This window comes from Bos indicus, chromosome 5 (assembly GCF_029378745.1).
Source record: "Bos indicus isolate NIAB-ARS_2022 breed Sahiwal x Tharparkar chromosome 5, NIAB-ARS_B.indTharparkar_mat_pri_1.0, whole genome shotgun sequence".
Classification (NCBI taxonomy): Eukaryota; Metazoa; Chordata; class Mammalia; order Artiodactyla; family Bovidae; genus Bos; species Bos indicus.
The window spans coordinates 19,331,420-19,353,841 of record NC_091764.1 but is presented as its reverse complement, the minus strand read 5'-3'; the positions used below and the strand labels follow the sequence as shown (position 1 = coordinate 19,353,841).

Below are 22,422 nucleotides of genomic sequence, written 5' to 3'. Positions count from 1 at the left end.
CTGCTTAAGGTACAAAGTGTTAGTGGAGAGCACCAAAAACACTCAGCAATGCAGATAAAGAGCATTTTAATGTATTACTCTAACAAACAAAATTAATGCAAAAAGTTGAACTTCCCTGGTGGTGCATTGGATAAGAATCCGTCTGCTAATGCAGGGGACACTGGTTCGATCTCTGGTCCAGGAAGGTTGCACATGCCACAGAGCAGCTAAGCCTGTGTGCCTCAGTTACTGAAGACTGCACACTCTAGAGCCTGTGCTCTGCAACAAAAGAAGGCACTGCAATGAGAAGCTCATGACTGAAACTGGAGAGTAGTCCCCGATCTCCACAACTAGAGAAAGCAATGAAGACCTAGCACAGCCAAATACATAAATAAAGTAGTGTGTACATGTCAAAAAAATTTTTTTAATTAATGCAAAAAGTTAACAATGAACAAAATATGCACATGTTAGATAAAGTTAGATAAAGACAGGATTAGCAATGGTGCCATGCTGAGCCACACTGGAACTTGAAACAAAAGGAAAAAATGAGTGGTACTGAACTTAATCTTGATAGTACTCTTTATCTTGATTACCTAGTTTCTGGTGTCCCTTTAAATTTTGAGCCCAAAGTGAGTGCCTCACGTCTCCTTACCTGCCTTTCCTGGTAACCTTTACACCTACTACTCCACATTGTGCTATAAAAATGTTTCTCATGTCTCTCTTCCCTTCTTAGACTATACATTCCCTGAGTATATAAGGATCATGTTGTAGTAGTCAATATTTCTAATATATTAAGTTCATCAGATCAGATCAGATCAGTCGCTCAGTCGTGTGACTCTTTGCAACCCCATGAATCGCAGCACGCCAGGCCTCCCTGTCCATCACCAACTCCTGGAGTTCACTCAGACTCACATCCATTGAGTCAGTGATGCCATCTAGCCATCTCATCCTCTGTCATCCCCTTCTCCTCTTGCCCCCAATCTCTCCTAGCATCAGTCTTTTCCAATGAGTCAACCCTTCGCATGAGGTGGCCAAAGTACTGGAGTTTCAGCTTTAGCATCATTCCTTCCAAAGAAATCCCAAGGCTGATCTCCTTCAGAATGGACTGGTTGGATCTCCTGGCAGTCCAAGGGACTCTCAAGAGTCTTCTCCAACACCACAGTTCAAAAGCATCAATTCTTCGGTACTCAGCCTTCTTCACAGTCCAACTCTCACATCCATACATGACCACAGGAAAAACCATAGCCTTGACTAGACAAACCTTTGTTGGCAAAGTAATGTCTCTGCTTTTGAATATGCTATCTAGGTTGGTCATAACTTTCCTTCCAAGGAGTAAGCATTTAATAAACATCTTTTAAATGAATGGATTGGACTAGCAACTATTGGCTATAGGTATTTCCACCTCGCTCAACTTCTAACTAGCCCTGTGATTGAAGGCAAACAATCATTTCTCTGGCTTCAGCTTATTCATCTGTAAAATGAAAGACTTGGTCATCTTAAATGTCCTTCTGTATCTGTGAATCAAAATCATCTATCTGTAGAAGCCCATGCATGTGTGCTAAGTCACTTCAGTCATGTCCAACTTTTTGTGACCTCATGGACTGTATAGCCCACTAGGTTCCTCTGTCCATGGGATTCTCCAGGCAAGAATACTGGAGTGGGTTGCCATGTCCTCCTCCAGGGGATCTTCCCGACCCAGGGATCAAACCAACCCTTGTCTCTTATGTTTCCTGCATTGGCAAGTGGGTTCTTTACCACTAGTGCCACCTGGAAAGTACCCTGTAGAACCTGTAGGAGCCCAAGTCTCCCCAAATATTCCTTACCTCTTGGTTGATGGTATCAATAAACAGCTGCAGGCGTGCTGGTGTTTTACAATGGAGTACAGAGTTGTATTTAGGAAAGCTATGGAGTTATCTGTAAAATGCCCTGTTGACCAGATAATTGCTTTAAACTTACACATTGCTGAGTCTGTATTTTCAAACTGCTTAGAGGGTAATTTCTCCAGTAATGCTGTCCTTGTTGGGAAATTCAGGCATGGTCCTTTAATTAGACCAATGTATGTTGTGCATGTGTTAGTCACTCAATCGTGTCCAACTCTTTGCCACCCCATGAGCTATAGCCCACCAGGTTCCTCTGTCCATCGAATTCTCAAGGCAAGAATGCTGGAGTGAGTTGCCATTCCCTTCTCCAGGGCCAATGTATGTTAAGAAATACTTTTCTCCTTCAGTTTCATTCCTGTCAGTTTCTAGTTTTTAAATCTGGGAAAAGCCATAGAAGTATTGAAAAGCATTTTATGCTGTCCCATCATCTTTTGTACGTCATTGAGAGAGAAGAAAAGGAAGACAAGAGTGAAGCCATTCATGCAGGTTTAGAAATGTGTCTCCATGGAGCACCTACTGTCTAACCTACTACACACAGCCTTCTGTGGGAAGCACCTCAGACATGGGTCCCATCCTCAAGGAGTTTTCAGATCTTCCCAGGAGAGAAATCATGAACACAGAAGCACCCTGAGTTGGTTAGGTGATCAACTACCAAGCTGGAAAGAATAGTAGGAGAAAAGAAGGAAGCAGATCATCTTTATATATCTAGTGTGTGAGGACTTAGAAGTCTTATCTTGTGCCATCTTTGTAACTGTCTTTTTTGACATTAATTTTTATTGGAGTAGAATTGATTTATCGTGTTGTGTTAGTTTCTGCTGTACAGCAAAGCAGTTCAGTTATACATACATATATTTCCACTCTTTTTAAGATCGTTTCCCCATATAAGTCCCTACAGTATTGAGTAGTGTTCCTTGTGCTATACCGCGGGTTCTTATCTATATAACTGTCTTACTGAGTTGAGGACTTCTAGGGCTTCTCTGGTGGCTCAATGGTAAAGAATCTATCTGCCTGCCAATGCAGGAGATGTGGGTTCAATCCCTGGGTTGAGAAGATTGCCTGGAGAAGGAAATGGCAACTCACTCCAGCATTCTTGCCTTGAAAATTCCATGGACAGAGGAACCTGGAGGGCTACAGTTTATGGGGTTGCAAAGAGTCAGACGTGACTTAGTGACCAAACAATAACAAATGACTATCTCTAATACAAAAATAAGGACACTAGGCTGACAGCAAAAGCCAATCAGTTTGCATAATTTGCTTTCCCAAAGTGTTCATGAACAGGTTTTGCTAATATGTTTGAAATGCATTACTTGATGTAGATACTGTGAAGTTTAACCAGATAGGAATTATTGCGTTACTTCTCTTCCCCTCAGTGATGCAGACCTTGGGTTTGAAAGTGGCTTTTGTCTAATCATCTCATCCATGGAGTGTTTGTTTATTAGCATATCACCAAGGTTTGGGGAATTAGAACAGGCCCTTAGTTTCTTCACACTAAAATATTATTTAGGCTTTGCTTGTGGGCCACCAGACACAAAGGTTCTCACATATTATTTAGGAGTTCCAAAGCTCAGGGTTCAGTGACCAAAATTTGCCACCTGCCTCCATGCTCCATGATTTTTTTTTTCTTCTTTCCAGAGGCAAGCTACATGCTGGCTGTTTCCATGAAGGAGGGCTCAGGGGGAAACCTACCACCTCTAAAGCCATGACCTTGAAACAACAGCTTTGGGACAGCAAAGCCTGTAAAACTTGTTTGGTGTGTTTTTTAATGAGTTTACCGTGATGTTGTTCTACCTCTCCTTCCTTCTCTACCCCTGACCCCAAGCAATGAGAGAGGGGGTGAGATTTAACCATCCATGAAAACCATCCATGAAAGATGGCAATTTGGCAGCCTTGGAAGTGTGGTGGTCTGTTTACCTAGAGGCCAAATGTGAGGCCAGAAATGCACACATCCCAGGCCTCAACCTCAGTCTGTGAGATTCCACCTTCTTGTTGGGAATCAGAGGGACTCAACTAAGCTTTCAAAGATTCATAACATACTGGCCTGCATGCCCATTAAGTACTTCTCCCTTTAAGTAAAGTCAGATGGATCAAGGGAAGACAGTGACTCACCTGGCATTTGTACTTTTGAGGTGGCAATCCTATCCCTATTAAAAGGGGACTTTCAATAATTTAATTAAAAAATGACTAATTCCTGTTTTTGTAGGATGATTAGAACATCTATTCCACACTTGCTCAGTGGTATTTTTAATTATTCAATGAAATATTAATCAAAATATTGGCACAGAGTTTTTTGAATCTAAAATGTAAAGCACCATCACAAAATCTAAGAATATGAAAGAGCTGAATGATGGTATTTGATGGGAATGGGGGAGCTTCTGGTAAGTGGTTTGGATGGCTTCTCTATTCAGGCAGCACATACTTGATTTGAGTCATAGATGTGCGTGTTTTCCAGGGTCTTGGCTTGCAGGTGAAAACATGATGGTCTTTCCACGGCCACATAGAGTCTTGTTAGCATTGGAGGTGGCCAGTAAGTCAGCACTATTTCCCAGGATGGTGGAACGTACGTACTCTTTCCTGTAATAGACCCAAGGGGAAGAAGGCAAAATAATTAGAAAACAAGATCTTAAAATTTAATTGTAAGAAAAGAACCTGAATTCAGAGAACTTCTCAAAACAAATGGAAGACTATTGATGTACCCACGCATGGCATGGCACATGCATGGCCTGTCATATCGTTCCTGGCCTCCTCCACCTACTGCACATCCCATCTGTGCTTCCCCACCTTCCTTTACCTGCTCAGCTTATACTCATCCTAGAAGACTCTGGCATCAGATTTTCCAGGAAATCTTCTGACACCCTGGAAGATGAGTGCGTGCGGGCTCCTGCATACCTATCTCAGTCATCAACTTGATCACATTTTATTAGACTATTTTTTTCCATGTGGACTGTGACCTCCATGAAGGCAGTGACTAGGGTTTACTCATCAGTGTAGCTCCAGGACCAAGCCCAGTGCAAGTAAATACCCAGCAATACAGAGCAAATCAATCCACAAATAACTGCTGATGGTTTGCAGAGGAAGGACCATAGCGTAACCAGGGAGAGCTTCTCAGAGGAGTGCTGAGTAACATTTGAAGGAAGTGGAACTAATTGGATTGGTAGGAAAAGGACTGGACATATCATTTATGGGAAATGTCAGTAGCTGCACTGCGCTGCTCTCAGAAACCATTGTGCAGGCGATTCATGAGAACAGAATTAATAACTGAGGAAAGAGAATAGTCGGAGGACCATGGAAAGCACTTTGTATTCTGGATTTGATGGGCAGACCACATCACTCTTTCCACTACTGTAGTTGAGAGGGTGAGCCAATGCCAGCTTCCTGATCAAATGCTCACCAGAGAATCTCTCTTTGGCTTATTTAAATCCCACTGTGCTTTCAGTTTAATGCAGCATTTCCTTTATTTCCTGTCTGAAATCCTTATGCCTATTTCAGTGGTGCCTGTGGATTATTTCCATGTACTACTATAAACCTATCCCCATAAAGATCCAAGCTAATTCAGGTTTTTCTTTTTTCTTTTTTCTTTTTTAAGGCTGCAACTTCTTTATCTTCAAGGGACTTTAATCTCACATTCAGTATGATTTGAGCATCAGTTCTCATGTATTTTTATGTCATGAAAAGCCCTTTATTGAGACCTACAATCACAACAGCACCATCAGGAAGAGGAAATGAGCAGGGCTGCTAACCAGAACACTCTGTACCTTTTTAAACATTAACCATTGTTCAGGTCTGTAGACCTGGCTGCCGAAAGCAATGTGGGAAATCCAGAATCACATGCAAAAAAATACAATTTACGGAAAATTTTAGGTTTCCCATATCTGCCTTGATCCAATAAAAGTATGATACCAAATATGCATATATTTATATATTGCACATTTTTTAGAGAAATAGAAGTTACAACTAAACTGACCAATCTCTTATCTGAAAATAGCTCTATCTGACCCATGTCACCTTTAGAGAGCAAAGTCATTCCATCTGACAGCATTTAAGCTAGGATAACATCATGCCATTAAAACATCACTATGAAAGAAGTTTTTGTTTCATGAGCAACTTTTTTTTACACTTAGATAGAACTTGATAATCTTTGTTATTTGCTGGCATAGCCTAGGCATATACGGGTTATCACTGAATTTTTTTTTTTTTTTACAGTGTTGTATTTTCTTTTTTAATTGGAAGCTAATTACTTTACAATATTGTGGTGGTTTTTGCCATACATTCACATGAATCAGCCATGGGTGTACATGTGTTCCCCATCCTGAACCTCCCTCCCACCTCCCTCCCCATCCTATCCCCCAGGGTCATCCCAGTGCACCAGCCCTAAGCACCCTGCCTCATGCATCAAACCTGGACAGGCAATCTATTTCACATATGATAATATACATGTTTCAACGGTATTCTTTCAAATCATCCCACCCTCGCCTTTTCCCACAGAGTCCAAAAGTCTGTTCTTTACATCTGTGTCTCTTTTGCTGTCTCACATATAGCGTCATTGTTACCATCTTTCTAAATTCCATATATATGTGTTAATATACTGTATTGGTGTTTTCCTTTCTGACTTACTTCCCTCTGTATAATAGGCTCCAGTTTCATCCACCTCATTAGAACTGATTCAAATGCATTCTTTTTAATAGCTGAGTAATATTCCATTGTGTATATGTATCACGGCTTTCTTATCCATTCATCTGCTGATGGGCATCTAGGTTGCTTCCATGTCCTAGCTATTATAAACAGTGCTGCAATGAACATTGGGGTACATGTGTCTCTTTCCCTTCTGGTTTCCTCAGTGTGTATGCCCAGCAGTGGGATTGCTGGATCATAAGGCAGTTCTATTTCCAGTTTTTTAAGGAATCTCCATACTGTTCTCCATAGTGGCTGTACTAGTCTGCATTCCCACCAACAGTGTAAGAGGGTTCTTCTTTCTCCACACCTTCTCCAGTATTTATTGTTTGTAGACTTTTTGATAGCAGCCATTCTGACCGGCGTGAGATGGTACCTCATTGTGGTTTTGATTTGTATTTCTCTGATAATGAGTGATGTCAAGCATCTTTTTGATGCTGAGCATCTTTCAGATGTTGAGCATCTGAGACATACAGATGTTTGTTAGTGATCTGTATGTCTTCTTTGGAGAAATGTCTGTTTAGTTCTTTGGCCCATTTTTTGATTGGGTCACTTATTTTTTTGGAATTGAGCTGCAGGAGTTGCTTGTATATTTTTGAGATTAATTCTTTGTCAGTTGCTTCATTTGCTATTATTTTCTCCCATTCTGAAGGCTGTCTTTTCACCTTGCTTACAGTTTCCTTCGTTGTGCAAAAGGTTTTCAGCTTAATTAGGTCCCATTTGTTTATTTTTGCTTTTATTTCCATTCCTCTGGGAGGTGGGTCATAGAGGATCCTGCTATAATTTACATCAGAGAGTGTTTTACCTATCTTTTCCTCTAAGAGTTTTATAGTTTCTGGTCTTACATTTAGATCTCTAATCCATTTTTAGTTTATTTTTACTAGTTTCATTCTTTTACAAGTGGTTGACCAGTTTTCCCAGCACCACTTGTTAAAGAGATGGTCTTTTCTCCATGTATATTCTTGCTTCCTTTGTCAAAGATAAGGTGTCCATAGGTGCATGGATTTATCTCTGGGCTTTCTATTTGTTCCATTGGTCTATGTTTCTGTCTTTGTGCCAGTACCATACTGTCTTGATGACTGTAGCTTTGTAGTATAGTCTGCAGTCAGGCAAGTTGATTGCTCCAGTTCCATTCTTCTTTCTCAAGATTGCTTTGGCTACTTAAGGTTTTTTGTATTTCCATACAAATTGTGAAATTATTTGTTCTAGTCCTCTGAAAAATACCATTGGTAGCTTGATAAGGATTGCATTGAATCTATAGATTGCTTTGGGTAGTATACTCATTTTCACTATATTGATTCTTCTGATCCATGAACATGGTTTATTTCTCCATCTATTTGTGTCATCTTTGATTTCTTTCATCAGTGTTTTATAGTTGTCTATATAGGTGACTGCAGCCATGAAATTAAAAGACGCTCACTCCTTGGAAGGAAAGTTATGACCAACCTAGATAGCATATTCAAAAGCAGAGACATTACTTTGCCAATGAAGGTCCATTTAGTCAAGGCTATGGTTTTTCCAGTGGTCATGTATGGATGTGAGAGTTGGACTGTGAAGAAGGCTGAGTGCCAAAGAATTGATGCTTTTAAACTGTGGTGTTGGAGAAGACTCTTGAGAGTCCCTTGGACTGTAAGGAGATCCAACCAGTCCATTCTAAAGGAGATCAGCCCTGGGATTTCTTTGAAAGGAATGATGCTAAAGCTGAAACTCCAGTACTTTGGCCACCTCATGTGAAGAGTTGACTTATTGGAAAAGACTCTCATGCTAGGAGGGATTGGGGGCAGGAGGAGAAGGGGGACGACAGAGGATGAGATGGCTGGATGGCATCACTGACTTGATGGACGTGAGTCTGAGTGAACTCCGGGAGTCGGTGATAGACAGGGAGGCCTGGCGTGCTGTGATTCATGGGGTCGCAAAGAGTCAGACACGACTGAGCAACTGAACTGAACTGAACTGATACAGGTCTTTTGTTTCTTTAGGTAGATTTATTCCTAAGTATTTTATTCTTTTCATTGCAGTGGTGAATGGAATTGTTTCCTTAATTTCTCTTTCTGTTTTCTCATTGTTAGTGTATAGGAATGCAAGGGATTTCTATGTGTTAATTTTATATCCTGCAACTTTACTATATTCATTGATTAGCTCTAGTAATTTTCTGGTGGAGTCTTTAGGGTTTTCTATGCAGAGGATCATGTCATCTGCAAACAGTGAGAGTTTCACTTCTTCTTTTCCAATTTGGATTCCTTTTATTTCTTTTTCTTCTCTGACTGCTGTGGCTAAAACTCCCAAAACTATGTTAAATAGTAGTGGTGAGAGTGGGCATCCTTGTCCTGTTCCTGACTTTAGGGGAACTGCTTCCAATTTTTCACCATTGAGGATAATGTTTGCTGTGGGTTTATCTTATATGGCTTTTATTATGTTGAGGTATGTTCCTTCTATGCCTACATTCTGGAGCGTTTTTATCATAAATGGACACTGAATTTTGTCAAAGGCTTTCTCTGCATCTATTGAGATAATCATATGGTTTTTATCTTTCAATTTGTTAATGTGGTGTATCACATAGATTGATTTGTGAATATTGAAGAATCCTTGCATCTCTGGGATAAAGCCCACTTGGTCATGATGTATGATCTTTTTAATATGTTGTTGGATTCTGTTTGCTATGATTTTATTAAGGATTTTTGCAGCTATGTTCATCAGTGATATTGGCCTATAGTTTTCTTTTTTTGTGGCGTCTTTGGTTTTGGTATTAGGGTGATGGTGGCTTCATAGAATGAGTTTGGAAGTTTACTTTCCTCTGCAATTTTCTGGAAGAGTTTGAGTAGGATAGGTGTTAGCTCTTCTCTAAATTTTTGGTAGAATTCAGCTGTGAAGCCATCTGGTCCTGGGCTTTTGTTTGTTGGAAGATTTCTGATTACAGTTTTGATTTCTGTGCTTGTGATGGGTCTGTTAAGATTTTCTATTTCTTCCTGGTTCAGTTTTCGAAAGTTATACTTTTCTAAGAATTTGCCCATTTCTTCCAAGTTGTCCATTTTATTGGTCTATAGTTGCTGATAGTAGTCTCTTATGATCCTTTATATTTCTGTGTTGTCTGTTGTGACTTCTCCATTTTCATTTCTCATTTGTTGATTTGATTCTTCTCCCTTTTTTTCTTGATGAGTCTGGCTAATGGTTTGTCTATTTTGTTTACCTTCTCAAAGAACCAGCTTTTAGCTTTGTTGATTTTGGCTATGGTCTCCTTTGTTTCTTTTGCATTTATTTCTGCCCTAATTTTTATGATTTCTTTCCTTCTACTAACCCTGGGGTGCTTCTTCTTTTTCTAGTTGCTTTAGGTATAGAGTTAGGTTATTTATTTGGTTTTTCTCCTGTTTCTTGAGGTAGGCTTGTATTGCTATGTACCTTCCTCTTAGCACTGCTTTTACTGTATCCCATAGGTTTTGGGTTGTTGTGTTTTCATTTTCCTTCATTTCTATGCATATTTTGATCTCTTTTTTTATTTCTTCTGTGATTTGTTGGTTATTCAGAAGTGTGTTGTTTAACCTCCATATGTTTGTATTTTTAATAGTTTTTTTCCCTGTAGTTGATATCTAATCTTACTGCATTGTAATCAGAAAAGATACTTGAGATGATTTCAATTTTTTTGAATTTATATCATCAATTTTTGTAGATCAAAGAACACGTTTTGGGGCTTTCTTGATTTTATTTCTTTTTCTATAAATGTGAATCATGGGAAGCAGCATTTAAATGATTCTATCAGAAATGGGATGGCTACAATCATCATCACCATTGTCATTTTAGTATTGAGCATTTACTATGCCATGTACAGTACAAACGAATTTTACACATTAGATCATAGAACTTGGCACTTACTTCTATTATGATACTTCTCAAGGTGAAGTAAAATATCTTAATAAGCATCTGTCTCCACTACATTCTGTCTTCACTGTAGTATCCTGGGTTCAGAGCCCGTACCTTACTCATCTTGTTACCCCAGCACGCTGAACACATTGGGCACTAAATAAATGTCTGATATTTAAGTAGAAATAACTTGAGGTAACAAAATCATAGCATTTGAAGAATCTTAAAACATATTATGGCCATACTACTTTCTAATACTTTCTAATAAAAAGATCTGGAAACAAACTATATCCTAACCATAGGGAAACAGTTCAGTATGAGCAAGGTTGGATATAACAACACACACTTGATACACTTAACATAACAGAAATACGGTCACTGTGAAGACGCTGCTATCAGAAGTATAACTGGCCTGTGTGTTGGGAGTGCTTTCCTTCTCCATCTCCTATTGGGGTTTCAGATCGGAACTTTCCCCAGCCTTTCCACCTTCAGATTGTCTCTGTATTAAGTGTTCATTTCTAGTTCACCATGCCTGGCCACTTGCCTTTTATTTTAATTAACTGATTAAGCTTTTTTGTTTCTTTGCATCCTTTCCCCTACCACTCTAAGCCTTCTCAGGTGCTTTGTGTGTTATGTATTTGCTCCCATAATTCTATCAAAACTGTACTGGCATCTTTCCCAACAAGGCATCCTGCTGGCAGACGGTTCCCATCTTGCTTCCAACGATCATTTTTAGGGGCTACTTTGCAGAGATCCTGGGTTCAACAAACCATCATCATCGAGCAAGAGAGCTGCCCAGACAATTTCTGGTGGGATAAAATTAGGCCTTTCCCCCAAATAACAGCAAAATAATAATAAATAAATGTATGTCCTCAAAGAGCATTTGCTTGGTTCTGCAGAAATCAGAAGGGATTATTTGTACACCTCAGGATTAATGATCAATGAATTAGCAGAATTTCTGATCCTATTAGAAATGCTAATCTCATGAAAACAGAGAGAAACATTTGTGAAAGGTCTGAGCTGTCCAGACGGTGCCTGTCTCCACCGACCTGGCTCTGTGAGAAAGGAAGGAAAAGGGGAGGGAAAGAATATTTGTTCAGAGCTTACTGTATTCCAGACTTTGGGTAAGGGGCTCTTACAGACCCAGTGTAGTTTATCCTCACACCAATCTTTCAAAGCAAGATTACCATCAGCTTTGGTGCTGATGGAAAACCTGGAAGTCAGTGAGATTAAGCAGCCTGACTTGGGCCACCCAGCCAGAAGTGCAAACCTAGAAGTGAGGATTTGAACTCAGGTTTTTATGAGCACAAAGTCTGCCATGTTTTTGTTATAACAGTAGCAGGGTTTGGTTAGATAGCCGGTAACAATGTTCAGGTTATTAAAGACCAAAAGGCAAAGTACAGGTCATCCCTGACAAGGCTGATTCCTCCTGCTATTATGGACTCCAGGACTCCCTCCCACACTGACTGTGTTGCATAGACCTGAATGAGAAGTCACGTTATCCCAGATGGACTCTGAGAAGTCATGACCTTAGGCATAAGATTTAATGGCCACAGCCCTAATACTGTGTTATTTGAGCAGGGGCTGGCCCCATGAGTAGAAAGGGCTTGAGGACCCATGGAGCGAGCCTGTCTCTGTTCCTACCCAACTGTATGTTTTTATGGAAATTTCACCATCATGAAAATCATTCCTTAGGACTTGCTTTTTCCAAAATATCCTATCAAAATACATCAACCCTTAAGAAGGTGACTCCTGAAACTCCTTTATCACCCAGTATCCTGGCAGGAGATAATTGTGCAAGGCCCATAGGTCAGGTACCTGATGATGAAGCAAGAAGAGGAGTTCTAGAAGCACAATATTCCCTTTACCACACCGTCCCTCACCATGTGTTCAGTTCTGTCTTTATGGTTCAATTTTCCTCTTGGTAAATTATCAGCAATAACAGGACAGGAATTTAAATCAAGCAGAAGTGGAAACACGAGTAGACTTAAATGATTGGTTTCATTTAAGAACAACAGCCAAACTGACATTTACGTTTTTTTAAAGCACTTACTTCTTTGGCTGCACCGGGTCTTGGCTGCAGCACGCAGGATCTTCAATCTTTGTTGTGGCATATGGAATCTTTAGCTGGTGCACGTGGGATCTAGTTCCCCAGCCAGGGATTGAACCTGGGTGCCCTGCATTGGGAGCACGGAGTCTCAGCTTCTGGACTGCGAAGGAAGTCCAACATTTATGTTTTTAATAAACATTTAATTTTAGAACAGCTTTAGATTTATAGAAAAGTTATAAAGATAGTACAAAGAAAGGGGTCTCGTATATCGCACACCCAGTTTCCCTTAACATCTTACATCATCAGCAAGTACAGGACATTGTCACAGCTAAGAAACCAAAAGTAACAGGACATTATTCACTAAAGATCGTACTTCATTCAGACTTCCCTAGTTTTTACCTAATGTCCTTTCCTGTTCCCACTCAGTTGTTCCATCTCTTCAGACTCCTCTGGACTGTGACAGTTTCTCAGACTTTCCTTGTCTGTGATGAAGTTTGAGGAGTATGAGTCAGGTAATGTATAGAATGTGTTTCAATTTGGCTTTATCTGATGTTTTCCTCATGATTAGATGGGTTGATGGGTTTTGGGGAGGACAGCCTCAGAGGTAAAGAGCCCTTCTTGTCCCACCTTATCAAGATTACGTCTATTGTATACATGTGTACTCAGTCGTATCCGACTCTTTGCAACCCTATGGACTGTGTGGCCTGCCAGGCTCCTCTGTTCGTGGAATTTTCCAGGCAGGAATACTGGAGTGGGTTGCCATTTCCTACTCCAGAGATCTTCCCGACCCAGGGATCGAACCTGATTATGTTCATTAAATGTTAAATCACAGTTGATTTAACATTTTTAAAGAAAATAAATCATGTGGCAAATTAGTCTGAACTAGAGCCAACTCTGTCCATTTTTAACAAGGACAGAACTGGCACAAAATCAAACTGTCAGAGTCTCTGGAAATAAACTAATGTTCCATTCAGTCCAAGTCCCAGGTTGTAACGTTTATGCGAGTTCCTTTGGCAGAAAACATTTGGAGTTCCTGAGGGGGGAAAAAAATGGCTGTCTTAAATATAGAATACAGTTAAGATGCCATGTCTGAAGCATTTCACAGACTTGCCAGCGAGTGAGCACCATCATCACAGAACACCAGCTGTGGAACCCTGTCTGTTGAACCCACAGGCCCCCAAGTCCCCAGAAGACAATATTAGCAATGAACCAGATTTTCACATTTCCTGCCTCCCCTGAATTCATAACATTGCCAAACTGCCAGACTGCTCCTGGGAGTCTGTACCATTACCTTGTAGGGAAAGTGCTGGCAGAACCACCTTTCATTTGTGTTGCATAAGAACATCATCTTCATTTCAGTAATTTAACTCTGATTAAATTTAGCTGTCAGCCTTTAAAGTTCTCTGAGCAGCTTTCAGACTCAGAAAGGGAAGAGGCATGCCAGCAGCTTTTCTGCAATCCCTTCCCACCTACCTTCCTGCAAGCTCCTTTCCAAGCAGCTGGGTGAAGCCAGAATCATTCAGAGAGTAATCGTTTGCCAGGCTGTGAGGTGCCTGGTGGGAATGGATTCTTTCATTCTGAGGCCTGGCCCTGCCCAGGGAAGGCAGCTGGGAGCACCCAGCACTGCCTGCCACTTTTGCATCTTTCAAGTTGCTTCCTTTGGTTTCTTGCTTCTCAGGTCAATATAGCCAGTGGGGTTTGTTTTTGTTTTTTTTGTTAATTTAATTAAAATTTTAAAAAATTGGAATAAGATTGCTGTAAAATGTTGTGTTAGTTTCTACCATACAATGAAGTGAATCAGCTGTATATATACATATATCCCCTCCCTCTTGGACCTCTCTCCCACCCATCCCTCATCCCAGTCATCTAGGTCATCCCATTTTTTTTTTCCACATTTTTAAAACTTGATTCTTTGAATTCTATAGTGCTATAAAATTTTCAAAAGTTTCACACACATGATTTCATATAAACCCATCATTTTTATTACTACTATATATATATATATATATATATAGGCTCTTTCCATTTTTCCTTTCTCTCCAGACCGTCTTGTATTTTTCCTCTTCCTGTTTGGGTCCTCTGGTCCCCAGCCCTCAGGCTTTCACTGAAACCCATGGCTGTTTCCCCTGAGGAGTGTCTTTTCCTGTGCTCTCCTCTGACTTCCTGCCATTGTGGGGGGTGGGGGTGGGTAGGGGGAGCCGGGCAGGAATGGGGATGGGGGTGCGGTTCCCAGCCTTCTTCCCTGGCAAGGGCAGAAGCAGGCCCATCCTAGACAGGGCCACACACAGCTCCCCAGGCCTCCTCCCACACCCCTTTGAACTTATTCTCTTAACGATCTCAAGGGTCTCAAGGCTGCAAATTGCATTTTAGAGTTTCCATCTGGTGCTTTCCGTGAGCTCACCATGCAGGAAACTAAGAACCACAGAAAGACCTAAAAAGTGGTCCTAGGAATCCTTGATGTAGGTTATGGCCATTACAGGCAGCACAGCCTTCCACTCATCAGGGTCCTAAAAGGATATATAAGCAGGAGTTTTGTAATCAGGTCCATACGCTCCAGGCTTAACGACCAGGACAGATCTTCGATGTTACACAATCCCCAACTGCTTTGATCTTCCCTGTCCTGGTCAGTATACCCAGCTGGATAAATAGCATTAGTCCAAAAAGAGCTTGCTGAACAAATGGTTAAAATTGATAATGTCCTACATTTGCCAGAAGCACAGGTGCTTCAGATCAATTGGGCTAACCTTGTGGAAACAATTAACACTAAGCCTTTTTATAAGACAAAAAAAGCTTTTACATTTACAGGTTCAGATTCTGGAGGTAAAATGAATTTTCTGGGAGTGAAAAATGTTCCCTGTAGAGCTGATGGATTGTTAACATTCAGTGTGGTTTACCGAGTTCTTAAAAAAAAGAAAAGAAAAACAACCCAAACAACAAAAGTAATAATCTGTACCATCACCATCAGCTTATTACAACAGTTTAACTTTCTGCTTATGAGTTTTTCAATGATGACTCCCCTGAAAGCTTGAGATAAATATATTACTATGATACAGATTATCATTCTTCAAGTTTGCTCTTATCAGAACAGATCCAGGTGGAATTGGAGACTCCTACCGGAATATGGCTAGTTTCCAATGGCTTAGAAGTGTTTCTTATGACTAAATAGATAGCCTCATAATTGGGTTTGTGAGTACAGATTTGTCAAGATTCTACTTTACATGGCATGGATATTCTCAGCTCAAACCCTCAAAAAAATATTCCTCTGTAAATATATAGGCAAATACTGAAAGCCTCATTCTAGCTTTTCTCCAGTTGGGAGGCACAATGTACATGCAAGTCTCTTTCTGTTGGTGAAGACATATTGTGTGACTTTAAGCAGATCCTTCATCACCTGGGGCCTCTGCTACCTCATGACTAGACTAAAGGGTTAGTTGCTCAGTCGTGTCCAACTCTTTGGGACTCCATGGACTGTAGCCTGTCAGGCTCCACTGTCCATGGGATTTCCCAGGCAAAAATACTGGAATGGGTTGCCGTTTCCTTCTCCAGGGGATCTTCCTGACCCAGGGATCGAACCTGAGTCTCCTGAATTATAGGCAGACTCTTTACCATCTGAGTCACCAGGGAAGTGCCTAGACTAAGGTCTAGCCCTAATAATCTGTGCCCCTAATTAGAACAGTGATCAGGAAAGAGGGTTCTGCAGTCAAGTAGCTGTGGTTTCAACTGCTGTCTCCATCTCAAAGAAGTTACCTATCAATGGGCAAGACAGTTAGCCTTGGAGCCTACATTTCCTCATCTGTAAAATGGTTATAGTAATAGTACCTGCCTGAAAGGTTGGGGTAAGGATTAAGTGAGATAACTATATGAAACACTTAGCATAGGGCCTGGCCTATTACAGGTGCTGGAGAAATGTTACCTTTATTTGTAGAGTCCATATTATTATAATAAATGGTTTATTTGTGTGTGGTTTCCATCCTTTTCACTAAACTGATCTGCTTTTCTTTTTTTCTAATTGAAATATAATTGATTTACAATGCTGTGCTAGTTTCAGGTGTACAGCAAAGTGATTCACTTTATGTAAATAGATACACATGTGTGCATGCTAAGTCACTTCAGTTGTGTCTGACTCTTTGCGACCCCATGGACTGTAGTTTGCCAGGTTCCTCTGTCCATAGGATTCTCCAGGCAAGAATACTGGAGTGAGTTGCCATGCCCTCCTCCAGGTAATCTTCCCAATCAGGGAGTGAACCCACATCTCCTGCGACTCCTGCATTGCAGGCAGATTCTTGACTACCAGGGAAGCCCATATATATATATATATATATATACACACACACACACATACACTTTTTTTTTTCAGATTCTTTTGCCTTATAGGTTATTACAAAATATTGAATATGGTTTCCTGTGCCATTCACTAGGTCCTTGTTGTTTATTTTATATATAGTAGTATGTATATATTAATCCCAGATTCCAATACATTGGTCAACTTTTATGTGGATGAATCAGGCAAACAGGTCATGGAAGACTGAGATTCTGTTATAAATTCAGAGGCGTTGTTATCAACATGACATCAATGTTCCTTCTAGGGATTCTAGTGTTTTTGATGCAAAACAATCATTAGGTGTGTGGTGTCCTCTCTGCATGGTTTCTAATGACTGTGTCTACCAAGAAGGCAAATGCCCCATTGGAAATGTGGTTCTTTTCCTGAATGATTTCTGAGCAAGGAAGAAAAGGTTTAAAAATAATAATTTTTGACAAATGATGGGAGCAGATTATAGAGGTATATGCTTTCTAGGACTGTGTGTGCATCTCAGGGGAATATTGTGTATCCTAATCAAAAATTATGGCTAATCGCCATCAAACCCACAGCAACAGAGCACGTTGTGGTAGATGACAAGGTTATAGACGATGAGATAGCTGGAAGGGGAAGAGTGAGGATTGTGGTGCTGACCAGGAAAGGGAAGGCCTGGTTTCTGGTCCACTTAAGCTAACTGGTCAATGATTTCCTGTTTTGATTTTCATTGTCTAAAGTGTTTGGTGAACTAATTGCTACTTTGCGCAAACAACCATTTCTAGCTGGGAGGTGAGGACATTTGACTCCCCTTCTCCCAGTGGTTAGACCCAGGGTCTACCTATAAGCCAAGCAGATCATCTCTCTCCATTGAAATAGAAGCACCTGGCAGGCAAAGACCTTGCCTTCCTAGTTTACCAGTGCCTGGTACAGGATATTAGAGAATATATTCTGTATGTATATGGAATAAGTCCTTGACAGGCCCTTGTTGAATGAAAGAACAGAGAGAGGTTTTTCCTCATTAGGCTGCTGGAGCGGCTTCTGCAGCAAAAACAAACAAGAGGAGGAGGAGGAGAAGGGAGAGTGGGGGAAGGAAGAGAAAGGACAGAAGGGGAAGAAGTGGGGTGGAGGAAGAGTGGAGGAGGAGGCGGGGAAGGAAAGAAGAGGAGGAGGGAAGTTCCAGCAAGTTGAGGAGGGCTCTGGACAAGGTTTCCAAAAGTTCATCTTCTCTGCACTCCTTCCCTGGCTCCCTCTTGCTCCCTAAGCTCCATCAGGAGAAGGCTGGTCATTGCTGATTTAGGATACTTTTCAAACCAAAGCTAAAAACACTTCAAAAGAGTGTGACATCTTAGGGATATCAAATGCCATGACCAGGAGATGCTGCTTACAGGAAAGTAAAATACAGCCTGTCTCTTTCTCAGTGGCTGTCATGCAGAAACAGTGGTTCCGGCTGACTTTAAAATTGCTGCCTAAATGAAGGAATGACGATCTTCTGGGAAATGTAGGCTCCTAATGGAGGGTTGTGGTTTGAAAAGTTTCCCACGCAGTGATTTTTTAAATGCCTATTGACCTCTCTGCAGTGGCTGCTTTTCCATCATAATCTGTTACATAATTACTGAGCAATTTCCAGGCTGCTTCTTACAAAACTGATTTAAACTTAGCCACCTAGACCAGCATCACTGAACTTTTTCTAGAATCTGTGGGGCTGATTAGAATTGCATTGGCAGAGCTAGAGAATCTGGTGATTTCAACCAAATGAACCCCTGGGAAAATTGGTTCAAGGGCTCCTTTTCTTTCCTAGGCTTGCAAGCGATGCTGTAAAGCCAACAATTGCGATCTAAATGGCTTGAGGAAAATTGAGTTTGGTGCCTGAATAAATGTTTGATTCCAAGTGACTCTCTCCACCTCCCAAATACTGCCCTTCCAGCATTGCATATTGAAACATGCAGTATCTGAGAATCGATTTTGGTCCGAATTCTGTGATGAAAATAACAGAAGCAGAGTCCGGGTATCTTAAGCAAAGAAATGAATGTATTGGAAGGATACAAAAGAGCTCACGGAACAGAAGGAAAAGCCAGGAATCCACTTTATCAAAGTACGAGAGAAGCTGTAGGAATTCAAGTGGCAGGAATAATACAATTCCCTTTGGCCCTTGCTACCAGAGTAAGTGACTTAGAACCATTCTCAGTTTTTGCATCACTTGTCTCCACACTAAAATTCCAGCTCAAGAGCATCTGGGAGACCTAGTTTCAGCTACGTATGTGCTCTCCGTTCGGTTAGGATAGGGGAAGGCACGTGATGGAAAAATGTTTCTCCTACAGGGAAAAAGGGATTCTCCAGAGAAAAATCAAAGCTCTCTCTCCTCAGGCTGTGGTGGCGCGTGTCTGCCCCACTGCAGGGTAGAACATGGTGTGTATTTTTAACTCACCAGCCTCCAGTTCTACGCCATATCTTCCTTCTCCTCCAAACCATGTGTTAGCACACCAGGACAGCACACACCCGTCCCTGCAGGAACAGTCTGGGATGTGTGAGCAGCCTAGAATTTTGGAGAAGGAGAAAAACGAGTTAAAGGAAAGATGTGGGAGAGCAGAGGTGCGCGTATCGTGCTCTTCTTCTGAGCTGTTGATTTCTGTTCTCCTCAGGTCAACACATTTTTTATTTAATTTGAGAGAAACTCGAATTATACTTCTACAGCAATACCTTCAAATCTGCTATCTGTGATTTCTTTTTTTTAACATGTGAAGAGAAAACGAAGAGTAATATCCAAGATGTTTTTTAAATTTCTTTTTCTAGAACTGACCTCTCTAAAATTTATTACATCATACAATTAATTATAACATGCACCATTAATTTAAAATATTCTTTTATTGATGAGATAGACAATGACAAAAACTGAGGGTGCCACAGAAGTGGGGAAGTTGTTGGGCAGATTCAGCACCCTCACTTCCAGCTGCTGCAAAGCAGCTTGCTCATTTGATGGTCCAGTCCGTGATGTATCTTGCTCGAGGGTTTCCATGAAAATGACCTCTCAGGTGAAACTTCCTAAAAATCTAGAATGCACCCAGGATTTCATCCCAGTGCATCCTGGAGTGGAGCAAAACAACACCTCCTAGAGAAGAAAATATCTTCCAGGGTTACACCTGTGCTAGCCTTAGTTTGAAGAATACGTATCTAATTCTGTTGCTGCTTCAGAAAATATAAAGACTTGTATCTCTCTTAAACGTATTTGTTACTTCTTTTAAAACTTTGGTATGTTTCATACAGTTCGGCAAAAAGTTAACCCTTGACTTTGATTCATGTTAGAGCAAATCAGTACATTCATTCCACTTCTCTTTTCCCTTTCAGTTCCAATCACCTCCCCCAGCACTGCAAATTTCCCTCCCCTCTCAGTGGCGACAAGTCCCCAACCCAGAATGGAGCTGATGTTTACCAGATATCTGTCACACGACAAACATAAATATATGTGTAATCCAAGATCCAGAGAGGTTTAAAAAAAAAAAAGTATTCAGGGTCACAAAGCTAGTAATTGTAAGTTCACATTGGAACCTCTATCTGTCTGATTTCAAAGCACATTCCTCCCATTGTATTACGTCAAATAAGATAGTTGGCTATCAGCTCATCAAGAACTACTACACATTCCAGGAAAAAATGCATATTACGAGTTCCTAAGACCAAAATGACGCTAGAAGAGTTGGCTAAATGGAGGCAGAAATATGTCAGATATGTTGTATCTGACATATAGTCTCGTGGTTCTCTCCCTTTCCTGTTGGGGGTGCCCAGAGGGTGAGCGAGTGGATTGAGTACTTCTGAGCTCAGTGTTGAGCAGTTTAGGTCAGGGAGAAGGATGGCTAAAGGTTGGAGGACCATAAAGACATGGTGAAAACTTATAAACTAGATGAAACAAAGCTTTCATTTAGGTGGACATTGATTCATTCTTTCATACAATGAGTATTTATGCTGTGTGTCTTTGAGTGTCTATGAGAGGGCAGGCATGCAAAGATGAGTAAGACATGGCTCTTCCTTCAAGGAATTCAGTGTCTATTGAGGAAGAGAGAGAAGTTAACAAGCTGTCAGAGTGGAGTGGGATAATACATATTTTCTCTGTCCTTAGATGCCCATTCTATAATCAACATATCATGGGCACACACTGGTTTTTGCTCGTACATTATTCTCTCTAATCTGACTTTCTCTAGAAGGATTACATCTTCTCCACTGGAAAATCTGATGAGACTGTTAAATCTAGGGGTTTTCAACCCTCTGGGTACACGCATCCTAAGTCGCTTCAGTCGTGTCTGACCCTGTGTGACCCCATGGACTGTTTGTTGCCCACCAGGCTCCTCTGTCTAGGGGATTTCCCAGCCAAGAACACTGGAGTGGGTTGCCATGTCCTCCTCCAGGGGATCCTCCCAACCCAAGGATCGAACCCAGGTCTCTTTTGTCTCCTGCATTTCCAGGCAAGTTCTTTACCACGAACGCCACCTGGGAAGACCCCACAACCCTCTACTCACCAACGAGTGGCTTCCTTACCAAGCCGGAGCACTGTTTATTCCTTGGAATCAAAATCTTAAAGGAGGATAGAAAGGGAAAAAAAAAAAAAATCCCCAGAAATGACAGAAAATCATTCATTCTGGATCAGGGCACTGACAATACTTGAGTGTTCCTAGGCCCATCCCTGCCAGTTTCTATCAATTTAGGCATCTTCTGGACCCTCCAGAGAGCTGATAGAAATCCTCCTGATAAAGTCCCTTTTTTTTATATATATATATAATTTTATTTATTTATGTTTGGCTACACTGGGTCTTTTTTGCTTTGCTTGGGCTTTCTCCAGTTGCAGCTAGCAGGGACTATGCATCATGCTGGTGTGTGGACTTACTGCGGTGGTGTCTCTTTCGTTTCAGAGCACAGGCTCTATGCACGTGGCCTTCAGTGGTTTTGGCTCACAGGCTCTAGAGCGCCGGCTCAGAGGTTGTGACCCATGGGCTTAGTTGCTCCCCAGCATGTGGGATCTTCCCAGACCAGGGATTGAACCCATATCCCCTGTATTGGCAGGCAGAGTCTTATACACTGTGCCACCAGGAAAGTCCAGGTCGCATTGTTAAACAGTGAAAAGACAAAATCCCCTGGGTGTGATATGGGTTGTCTGGGACAAGATTGAGAGCAGGAGGACCAGTTAGGAGACTACTGTAGTAATCCACATGAGACATGGTGAGAGACTGAACTCACTGAGTAGAGAGTGAAAGAAGGAAAGATGAATTCTAGAATCCAAAGAGATAGAGCTAGCTGGACTTGATGACCACCATGCAGAAATATGAAGAGTCACAAGAATTGTTTTTCCATGAAACCATGTAGGGCAGCTCACGTCAACTCCTTTCTGTTGGTCTAGAGGGTATGCTCTAACCTGGCCTTGGTTCTGGTGGTGCTTTCTTACCTGTGAAGGCTGCCTCTTCGCCCCCCTCTATCCTCCTAGTCCTGGGATGAACACATCACTTCCTCCCAAAAAATCATCTCCATTATCCAGTTGGCAGGGACATCAAATTCCTCCTTTCGCCTTGCCTCCTAAGCCCCTAGGGTACGTGTACAGTAGATTCTTGGAAATAGCTCTGGACAGCATGTCATTGTCCAACCTCAACAAGCACATTCCGATGATGACTGGACGTCACATGGATATTCGCTACATTTGTGATTCCATTTATATCCTC

The 22,422-nt window shown here is 41.2% G+C and overlaps 1 long non-coding RNA gene across 2 annotated transcripts in view; it reads right to left on the bottom strand.

The window, feature by feature from the left end:
* Nucleotides 1-383: 383 nt before the first annotated feature.
* LOC109558961 (uncharacterized) overlaps nucleotides 384-22,422 on the bottom strand; it is a 38,338-nt gene continuing 16,299 nt past the window's right edge. Inside the window, exons 1-4 of one of the 2 annotated variants that reach the window (XR_011566524.1) lie at nucleotides 22,152-22,414; nucleotides 19,152-19,259; nucleotides 12,436-12,592; nucleotides 384-4,430 (exon numbers count right to left, since the gene is read on the bottom strand). This is a non-coding gene — a long non-coding RNA (uncharacterized lncRNA). Of the gene's footprint in view, nucleotides 4,431-12,435; nucleotides 12,593-19,151; nucleotides 19,260-22,151; nucleotides 22,415-22,422 lie in introns of those variants that run through there. The other variant, XR_011566523.1, reaches the window with a different exon arrangement.